Source organism: Amblyomma americanum, chromosome 1 (assembly GCF_052857255.1).
Source record: "Amblyomma americanum isolate KBUSLIRL-KWMA chromosome 1, ASM5285725v1, whole genome shotgun sequence".
Lineage (NCBI taxonomy): Eukaryota > Metazoa > Arthropoda > Arachnida > Ixodida > Ixodidae > Amblyomma > Amblyomma americanum.
Window position 1 is genome coordinate 509,686,095 of NC_135497.1, and position 10,227 is coordinate 509,696,321.

Below are 10,227 nucleotides of genomic sequence, written 5' to 3' on the forward strand. Positions count from 1 at the left end.
GCTACATGAAAATTTGTTTTTAAGATGCCCTCGACTCATCGCCATTCTAGTACTTTCCCTAATAACGCTCGGAAAACAAGAACCAGATCAGAGAATAGTGTTTAATGCACGTACCTCTTTGCCACGGCATGGTGAGACCTACGTACACGCCTGTTTTCTTCGGTTTCTCTGAAATTACAGGGTTCCCCAAACAATGCACACATTTCTCGCGTTGAGCTTGCTTATTCCTTTGATATTACAGTAGGTGTTACACGAAAACAACGCGAGAAATTGAGAACGGAAGGGCGAAAAACGCTACTTTTTGCATTGAAATACACAGCAGACACCGAACTTCCGGGAAGTCACCGAACTCGGTGGCTTCACTTGCGCCCACTTCGGAAAGTGGGAATGCGGCATCCAGCCACCTAGTGGAGATCAGTGGTGCGCCCTTTCATGGCTATTTCAGAAACTCGCCTAGACGGTGGCGCCAGCTTTCCCTCTAGGCAATGCCTCATGAAGAACATGCCTGAAACATCAGGGGTTTTTCTGCCCGCTGTAGAGCGCGCGTCCGCCGTGTAGCGGCGCTGTCAGATGACCCTCTAGCAGGTGGGGGACGAGGTTCGTCGATCCTACAGTGCTGTAGCGCAGCAGGCTTTGAGTGGGGAAGAGAGAGAGGTAAAAACTCGCGCCAGTAGCGTACGGCAGCGGGAGAGACAGGTAGTGCGATCCGGAGGGCAACAGTCGCAGTCAGGAAGCGAACGGTTAGAGCGGAGGAGGGTTCTGGTAGTCGGTGACTCGAACGTGGCGAGGGTTGAGAGAGGCGTTTTGACGACAGTGAAGGCGGACAGGCGGGTGCAGGTGGAAGCCAAGTCAGGGAAGTGCATGGTAGATGCAATGGCCAAAGCCCAGGAGGTGGTGGGGGGTAGCATGGTTGGCGAACACCTTGTCGTTATCCATGCTGGTCTCAACGATGTGCTGAAGGGGAGGAGCCAGAATTTCAAGAAGCAGTTAGAGTGGGGATGCGTAGGCTTAGAGAGGCCTCTGAGAGTCTGCATGTGACCATATGCACAATCCCAGAGGTCCAGAGGCAGGCTAGCGAAACGGAAAGGAGGATGGTTGAGTCTAACCGTGTAATTGGGTTAATGAGTTGACGTCAAAGATACGGGGTGATGGAAGCTAACAGGAAAGTGTACGAGGTCAGGCCCCACCCTTTTGCACAGGATGGCATTCACTACGGTGGTGCCACTGCAAGAGGGTGGGTAGTAGGATAGGTCACCAGGCAACAGCTTTTTCGGGGGAACCCAGAGCTCTGATGGAACCAGTGTAGAGAAGGGACAACCAAGATCAAAGGGACGATGCAACCATAGGAGAAGAAACAGACACAAGCGCCAGGCCAAGTTAATTCAGATATATGTTTCATTAACATGCAAGGTGGCAGGAATAGACTTAAATGGGAGGAAATAGAAGAACAGTTAAGACAGGAGGAATTAATTGTATATGGTTTAGTGGAAACGCATCTTAGAGACATGGGAGCAACCACACTGTAACCAAAACTACGCATGGGAATATTGCAATAGAAAATAGGGCAGCAGAAAGGCGGGGGGGGGGGGGTGGAATTGGGGCGTTCATTCATAAAAGTAAGAATTTTCAAAGGGTTAAACTGTGATGCAAGGAACATTTATGGCTAAAAGGAACAGTGGCAGGCAAGCAAACACTCATTGTCTTTGTATACCTGTGGACGGGAGCTAATGCCAAAGAGGAAAACAGGAAAATGTTATAATGTATTGCAAGCGACTTTGATGAGCTAGGAGGACAGGGCGAGATAATTATATTAGGCGACATGAATGCACATATAGAAGACCTGGATGGGTACACGGATTCGACAGGAAGCATGCTGCAGGACATGTGTGACAGGCATGATTTAGTTGTATGCAACAGCACCCAGAAGTGTGAAGGGCTCATAACATGGGAGGCAGGGAGTCTGCACTCGACGATAGATTATGCACTAATGTCACAGAGGATGTATAATAGATTAGGGGTAATGAGCATAGATGAAGATGGTTCCAGAAGTCTAGGTAGTGACCACAAGCGTATCAAGTTGAGCTTGAGAAGAAAAAGCAATGTACGGACTGAAGCAAGATCAACAATCAGGGTGGAATTTTTACTCAGAAAAGCAATTGGAAGCAGCAGCCAGACAGATTGAGAAAGTAATCTTTGAGGATAGTGAAATAGCATGGGGTTATACCAAATTAACTGGAATACCGGAGCTAGAGCTAGCTAAGGTGCGAGTAAAGCTAAAAGGGAAAAGATGCAAACCCAAGAGTTGGTGGGATGAGGAGGTCAAGAGTACAATAGAGAAGCGCCAGGAAACGTCCAGGGAACACAGATATTCCAAGAAGAGGGGGAACCAAAATCCGAAGTAGACAGAAAATAAGATACCTTCATAAAGTGTAGAAGGGAAGCATCCTATTTGATTAATGAGAAAATTAGAAGAAAGGGTGCCCAATGGATGTCAAATGTAAATAAACAGGATAGAAAAGCAGCTCAAAAATTCTGGAAGCATCTAAATGCTATGAGTAATAAAACTAGGCTAGAACAAAGGTTTATTGTTACAGATCAGGGTATTCGACTAAAAGGGGATGAAGCGATAAAACACATAGGAGCAAGGATGATAGAAAATTTTAAAGAAAGAAATGTCGCACATAATTTATGGAAGGAGGATAGACCGGTTACTGCAATTTCTTCACTTGAGCAAAGCGAGTGGGAAAGAGCAAAGAAGGTTCCTAGTGGCACATCAACAGGACCAGATGGTATTCCGATTATGTTAATAAAGAAGCTAGGACCAAAATCCTAGCAAACATTAATACAGGTAATGAATAAAATGATAGTGGATGGGAAAGTCCCCGATGAATGGCGATTAAGTAGAATGAACATGATATGTAAGGAAAAGGGGGACAAAGCTCACGTAACTACCGTCCCATAACAGTGACATCTCTGGTTTACAGGGTGGTGATGCAGATTATAAAGGACAGATTGCAAGCTCGGGTGGAGAACGAGGGGGTGCTAGGGGAACTACAAAATGGGTTCCGGAAACAAAAGGAGGTTGGAGGACAATCTGTTTTCATTGACGCAGTGTATAGAGATCGCTGAAAAGGAACACAGACCCCTAAGGCTAGCATTTCTCGATATTAAGGGAGCCTACGACAGCTTTGGTCAAGCGTATCTGTGGGACATACTGGGCACATTGATGTGGAAGAAGGAGTAATTAATCTTTTAAAAGATAAATATAAAGGTACCAGAGTGCTTATAAAATGGGAAAAAAATGTATCAGAGCCTGTAGAGATAAAGCGGGGGCTTAGGCAAGGATGTCCTCTCTCTCCTTTGTTGTTCATGTTGCACCTGCAAGGGTTGGAGACCAAGCTAGAGAGAAGCGGACTAGGCTTCAACCTTTCTTTTTTCAAGCAAGGAGAATGGATTAAACAGACATTACCGGGACTTATATACGCCGATGATATAGTGCTAATGGCTGACAACAAGGAAGATTTACAGAAGTTGATAGACATATGTGGTGCAGATGGAGATAGATTAGGGTTCTGGTTTAATAAGGAAAAATCTGCAGTCATAATATTAAATGACGAGGTCGGCAAGCATAGAATATAGGAGTTCACGCTAGAAGTAGTGGATGAGTACAAGTATCTTGGGTTTTGGATAAATAACGGGGCTGAGTATCTGACAGAGCATGAAAAATATGTAATGAATAAAGCTAGTAGGAATGCAGCCGTCATGAAAAATAGGGCACTGGGGAATTACAATTGGTACGAAGTGGTAAGAGGGATCTGCAAAGGGGTGATGGTCCCTAGCCTGACTTTCGGCAATGCCGTCCTGTGCATGAGACCAGATGTTCAAGCAAGGTTAGAAATTAAACAACGGGGAGTAGGGAGGTTAGCTTTGGGGGCACATGGCAATACACCAAATCAGGGGGCACAGGGTGGTATGGGATGGCGTCGTTTGAGAGCAGAGGCTTGCAGTAAGATAGCATTTGAGGAGCTATTGAGCAAAATGGGGGAAAAGCAGTGGGCTAGGAAAGTTTTCAGATACCTGTATATAAGGAATGTTGATACGAAATGGAGAAAGCGAACTAGGAAATTGACAAGCAAATATCTGTACAGCAGTAGGGGGGGGGATCAGCAATTATCAGTTAAGAAAAAGGTTAAAGGAACAGGGAGAGCTCTGTGGAAAACATTGATGCTGACCAAATCAGCACTGGGAACATACAGGGTTTTAAAGCAGGAAATTGCCAAAGAAAATATCTATTATAATTGTAGGGGAAGCCCTTTGTTGTTTGAGGCCAGGACGGGAGTTTTTCGGACTAAGACATATAGAGTCAGGTACCACGAGATAGACACGTTGTGCGTTGCGCGCGGAGAGGAGGAGGAAACAGCTGAACACATGATACTTTTCTGTAAAGGGCTTCACCCTACAGTGAAAAGCAGCGGGCTGATTTATCCAAGGCATTGGGGTTTAAGAACCGTGAAGGGAAAGTAGATTTTAAGTGGGTAGAAGTAACCAAGCGAATGTTATCTGATCATGGTGGCTGAAATCAAGATAAGAGTAAAATTTCATAAGTCATGGCTAGGTGGCTTGAGCCCCCGCTCGATTTATAGGTTCAGCCGTATCCATCCATCCACCCATCCATCCTTCTATCCATCCATCCATCCATCCTAGTAGACGACACGCAAGCAGCACAGAATGTTTCGTTGCAGCAAAAAGTGTGGCTTCTGGTGCGCTGTTTTTTATATCATTTGTGTTTAGTGTTACAGTTTGACAAGTGACGCGTCGATGACTGCAGTTGCTGGAGGGAGTAGTGAGCGAAAATGCATTGCTGTTGTGTTCTGTTTTGCAAGTCCAGTCAGCGAAACAAGAAGCCCGGCGCTTCGTTCCACGAAATTCCTGCCGACTTAGAACTCCGGGAAAGACGGCTCAAGGTAATTCGAAAAAAGAGCTACTCTAGACAGTTTGACTGCCCATTAAGACTAGGGTGGACTCTTTTACCCGACGTCAGCGCTCCTAATAGTGTTACATGGCCTCAAGAAGTTCGTCGATATCAGGCTCAATACCGAACGCATCTTCAAAGGCCACTGGACACATGCTTTCTCTACAACTAGTGTGAATAAAACCGCGGGTTTGCTTGTCCTGACCTGTGAGAACAAGGATAGCGGCCACAGTGAATTAAGCACCACTGCATATTATCAGCTACAAGTTCATCAAACCGTTGCTAGCAAACCATGCACTGTTCATAACAACAAGAACGCAGTTGAAAGACGTACAACAAGAAACCTATTTCTCGAAAATTCTTGAAAATGCAGTAAGAAACGATTTCCGCCGCCTTCATCGCACCGACGCTTGCCATTTTTCCTTGTAACTGCGCACGTACGTGTCGGTGCCTTCAAGCGCAGTTTTTTTTTTGTATATTCGCAAGTCGCTCGCCATGTCTGATTCTCCCTTTGCTCCATCTCATTTCAGCAACGCGCGTATATGCTTGTCATTTGGAGGAATCCGGCCAGTCAGGCCTCCTGTGTTTCTCCCAAAGTCACTGTGCGCGTGTGCATGACAAAGGAACCTAGTGAGCTGTGTTTCTTGCGGAAAGAATAGAGAAGAGCGGCATGGGTTTATTTGAAACTTGTCAACGTTATTCAAGGAGGTACCGTTCGGCAAATGCACGTCGGAAAAATGACCAGAAACAGCGCAGGCTGGGCCTTCCAAGATCTGCTTCACCAGATCGAAACATCTCTCGCAATGCTCCGCAGCAAGATTGTAACAGACGCGTGCTTCGAAAAGCTATAAGAACATTAGATATGATGCATGTGCCCCCTGCGGGCCAACGACACCCCAGGCAGGTTACCGCGACGTCTCCGGCTTCCATCCATTGAGCACCATGCAGTCCTTTCTCACAGGTTACCTGGCTACAGTTGAGAGCTCAGGTAATTCCGGACTTCCTCCTGTCCTCATTCTATCTCATGGATTATTTTCCTTTTTTGCTTGTCCGAAGTAGTTATTGTTTTCTTGCCATTGGCAACAGTACAATTATACAACCATGCATCATGCAGTGTAATTACTTATTTTGCGGCATTTCCAGCCACTTCAAGCACTTGCTGCAATATGGATGTTTCGAACATGTTCCTTTTGTTGTAAACCGTCCAAAAGTTACTGATTATGCAGCAGAAAAAAGGTCCTAACGGCATGATAGAATGGCGTGCACAGCACGGTTTCAGATTTCGAAGTCGAACCTGATGAACTTCTTTCAGTATAATGTTGAAGTCAGCTCAGAATTCTTGAGCATTTTCTGCACTCTGAGACATTCAAAACCATGTTTTTTGTCATTTGCAAAATAAAATTTGTAGCTCAAATCCCGAAAAAAGGATGAAACAGCATGTTCGGGTGCCGCGCATCACAGTCTCCCAGCCATTGAAACCGAAATTGGATGAATGGATGGATGGATGGATGGATGGATGGATGGATGGATGGATGGATGGATGGATGGATGGATGGATGGATGGATGGATGGATGGATGGATGGATGGATGGATGGATGGACGGACGGACAGACGGACGGACGGACGGACGGACGGATGGATTAATGGATGGATGGATGGATGGATGGGTGGGTAGGTGGGTGGGTAGGTGGGTGGGTGGGTGGGTGGGTGGGTGGGTGGATGGATGGATGGATGGATCGATGGATGGATGGATGGAATGGATGGATGGATGGATGAATACGGCTGAACCCTTTAAATCGGGCGGTGGCTCAAGCCACCTAGCCATGACTTATGAAATTTTACTCTTCTCTTGATTTTAGCCACCATGATCAGATAACATTCGCTTGGTTACTTCTACCCACTTAAAATCTACTTTCCCTTCACGGTTCTTAAACCCCAATGCCTTGGATAAATCAGCCCCGCTGCTTTTCACTGTAGGGTGAAGCCCTTTACAGAAATGTATCAAGTGTTCAGCCGTTTCCTCCTCCTCTCCGCGCGCAACGCACAACGTGTCTATCTCGTGGTACCTTACTCTATATGTCTTAGTCCGCAAAACTCCCGTCCAGGCTTCAAACAACAAAGAGCTTCCCCTACAATTATCATATATATTTTCTTTGTGAATTTCCTGTTTAAAGGTCCGTTATGTTCCCAGTGCCGATTTCGTCAGCATCCCTGTTTTCCACAAAGCTCTCTCTGTTTTTTTAACCTTTTTCTTAACCGATAATTGCTGATTTGCCCCTTTACTGCTGTCCAGATATTTGCTTGTCAATTTTCTAGTTCGCTTTCTGCATTTCGTGTCAGCATTCTTTATATACAGGTATCTGAAAACTTTCCTAGCCCACTGCTTTTCCCCCATTTTTCTCAATTGTTCCTCAAATGCTATCTTACTGCTAGCCTCTCTGCTCTCGAAAGACGCTCATCCCATATCACCCTGTACCCCCTGATTTGGTGTATTGCCATGTGCTCCCAAAGCTAACCTCCCTACTCCCCGTTGTTTAATTTCTAACCTTGCTTGAACATCTGGTCTCATGCACAGGACCGCATTACCGAAAGTCAGGCTAGGGACCATCACCCCTTTGCAGATCCCTCTTACCACTTCGTACCAATTGTAATTCCCCAGTACCCTATTTTTCATGACAGCTGCATTCCTACTAGCTTTATTCATTACATATTTTTCATGCTCTGTCAGATACTCAGCACTGCTATTTATCCACACCCCAAGATACTTGTACTCATCCACTACCTCTAGCATGAACTACTGTATTCTATGCTCGCCGCCCTCTTCATTAAATATCATGACTGCAGATTTTTCCTTACTATACTTGAAACCTAATCTATCTCCCTCTGTACAGCATATGTCTATCAACTTCTTCAAGTCTTCCTTGTTGTCAGCCATTAGCACTATATCATCCGCGTATATTAGTCCCGGTAATAACTGTTTAATCCATTCCCCTTGCTTGAAAAAAGAAAGGTTTGAAGCCTAGTCCGCTCCCCTCTAGCTTTTTCTCCAACCCTTGCAGGTAAAACGTAAACAACAAAGGCGATAGAGGACATCCTTGCCTTATCCCTCGCTGTATCTCTACAGGCCCCGATACATTTTTTTCCCATTTTATGAGCACTATGTTACCTTTATATATATCTTTTTTAAGAATAATTACTCCATCTTCCACATCCAATGTGCCCAGTAGGTCCCACAGATACGCTTGAACAACGCTGTCGTAGGCTCCCTTAATATCCAGAAATGCTAGGCATAGGGGTCTGTGTTCCTTTTCAGCAATCTCTATACACTGCGTCAATGAAAACAGATTGTCCTCCAACCTACTTTGTTTCCGGAACCTATTTTGTAGTTCCCCTAGCACCCCGTCGTTCTCCACCCAAGCCTGCAGTCTATCTTTTATAATCTGCATCACCACCCTGTAAACCACAGATGTCACTGTTATGGGATGATAGTTACTTACGTCTGATTTGTCCCCCTTTCTCTTATATATCATGTTCATTCTACTTAATCGCAATTCATCGGGGATGAGGGTCATCTTTTAGCGCCGCCTAGCGACCAGTCTGCGCAATGTTTTGGCGATCTCGGAGCCCATTGAAATCGAGGAGACGCTTCAGGCGTGTCTTCAGGAGGCATTGCTCTAGGTAATATACTTCGAAACTCTATGAAGGATAGAGTTTCTTACTATTAAGAAGAGAGAAAGCTGGCGGCGCTGCACCTCAGCCACCATGGACGCCCTAAGCATCATGAGGCGGTGAGCTACTTGTTGCGGGACAGTCGGATTTTTTCGGGAGTACAGAGTGGCGTTACTGAGATGTGACATTCCGTCAACGGCGCGCCCAGCGCGCAGACGACTTGGGCGCGAGCGCAGTGCGCAAAAGACATAACACAACGCCAATAAAAGGTTTCTGTTTTCCGGAATGCCATTAAAAACCTCTTGAGTGTGTAAGCAACAATTTTTTAAAACATGTTTCTTTTTAAAAGAGTGCCTGCTATGCACGAAATGTTTGTTTTTGTGGTGCGCAATACTTGGGCAATAGGAGAGCAAGCCATCTTATTTTAGGAAAACTTTACATTTACATGCTCTTCTTCTCGTTTGTTGCAATTTATAAACAGGATATTGAATGTTAGGGCATTCTTGATCAAGTTTTTATTTTTGCATAATCTTTTGGTCAAAATTTGCGATTCTGTAGTCGGTAGCTCTCCGTCTCATGACGCTTAGAGTGTCCATGGTGGCTAAGGTGGTCTCGGCTCCATGCAAACTCCCATTGACGGGGCGCCAGCTTTCCTTCTCGGTCATATAGTAAGAAACCCTATGCCTTTAAAAGTGCCCCTCTAAGCGCTCCTCTGACGAAGTTGATGGAGCGGCACGCATCTGCGACGAAGAAAAACACTGTGGACAGCTAATGTTGCGCGATCCTCCGCGCTAGCAAACCCTACGTTCGTCGCGAGTTCGCTTCAACTTACACCAAGACGCCGGGCTGCGTGAGCAGCGCACGAGTACAATTACAGAATTTAAATATGTCCGCACGTGCCTGTTTCCACTTGTCAGTCATGACGGTTGCTCGGCGGTGACAGCTGCCTCAGCAGTAGCTTAACTGGCTTGCTCACGACGCTGTCAGCTCCTCGGCGCTCGGACTGTTGTGACAGACCCGCCGCCTCAGAGCTCAAAAGCATCGCACGCTGTGTGCGGTTTTTCAACTGCGAATCCAAATCTCTTAGCGATTAATGCATATTTCGCTGCCGGGTGAATGCCAACAAAGCCGCGAAGTGACGAACTATCGGATTCTGCTAACAGAAAAACTTGACAGTGCATGCCCCTTTAACTGAATATGACGAGCGATCGACGGATCGCGTGGATGGCTTAGCATGGATGACTTTGTAACAGCGGTACCGATAGGCTACGGAGACTACTCGGCGCCCCGGCACGCGTATTTGCTTTGTTTTCATGTGCGTTTTTTCTTCGAACACTCTGCCGCCCCCCTCCAGCACCGCGCGCTAGTAGTAGTGTTTTATGAGAGAAAAATAAAAGATGAAGAAAAGCATGATGCCGGCCGCGGCGTCTGCAATGGAGCTGCGGCCGGCGGAAATGAAAAGGGCAGGGAGAGGATGGCGAGGACAATGGGCAGACTCAAATCCTCTTCAAGGTGTTGGCGCGAAATAATAGGAGAGAGAGAGGCGGGGGGGGGGCACTTTCGCTCACGGCCAACGACGACTCCA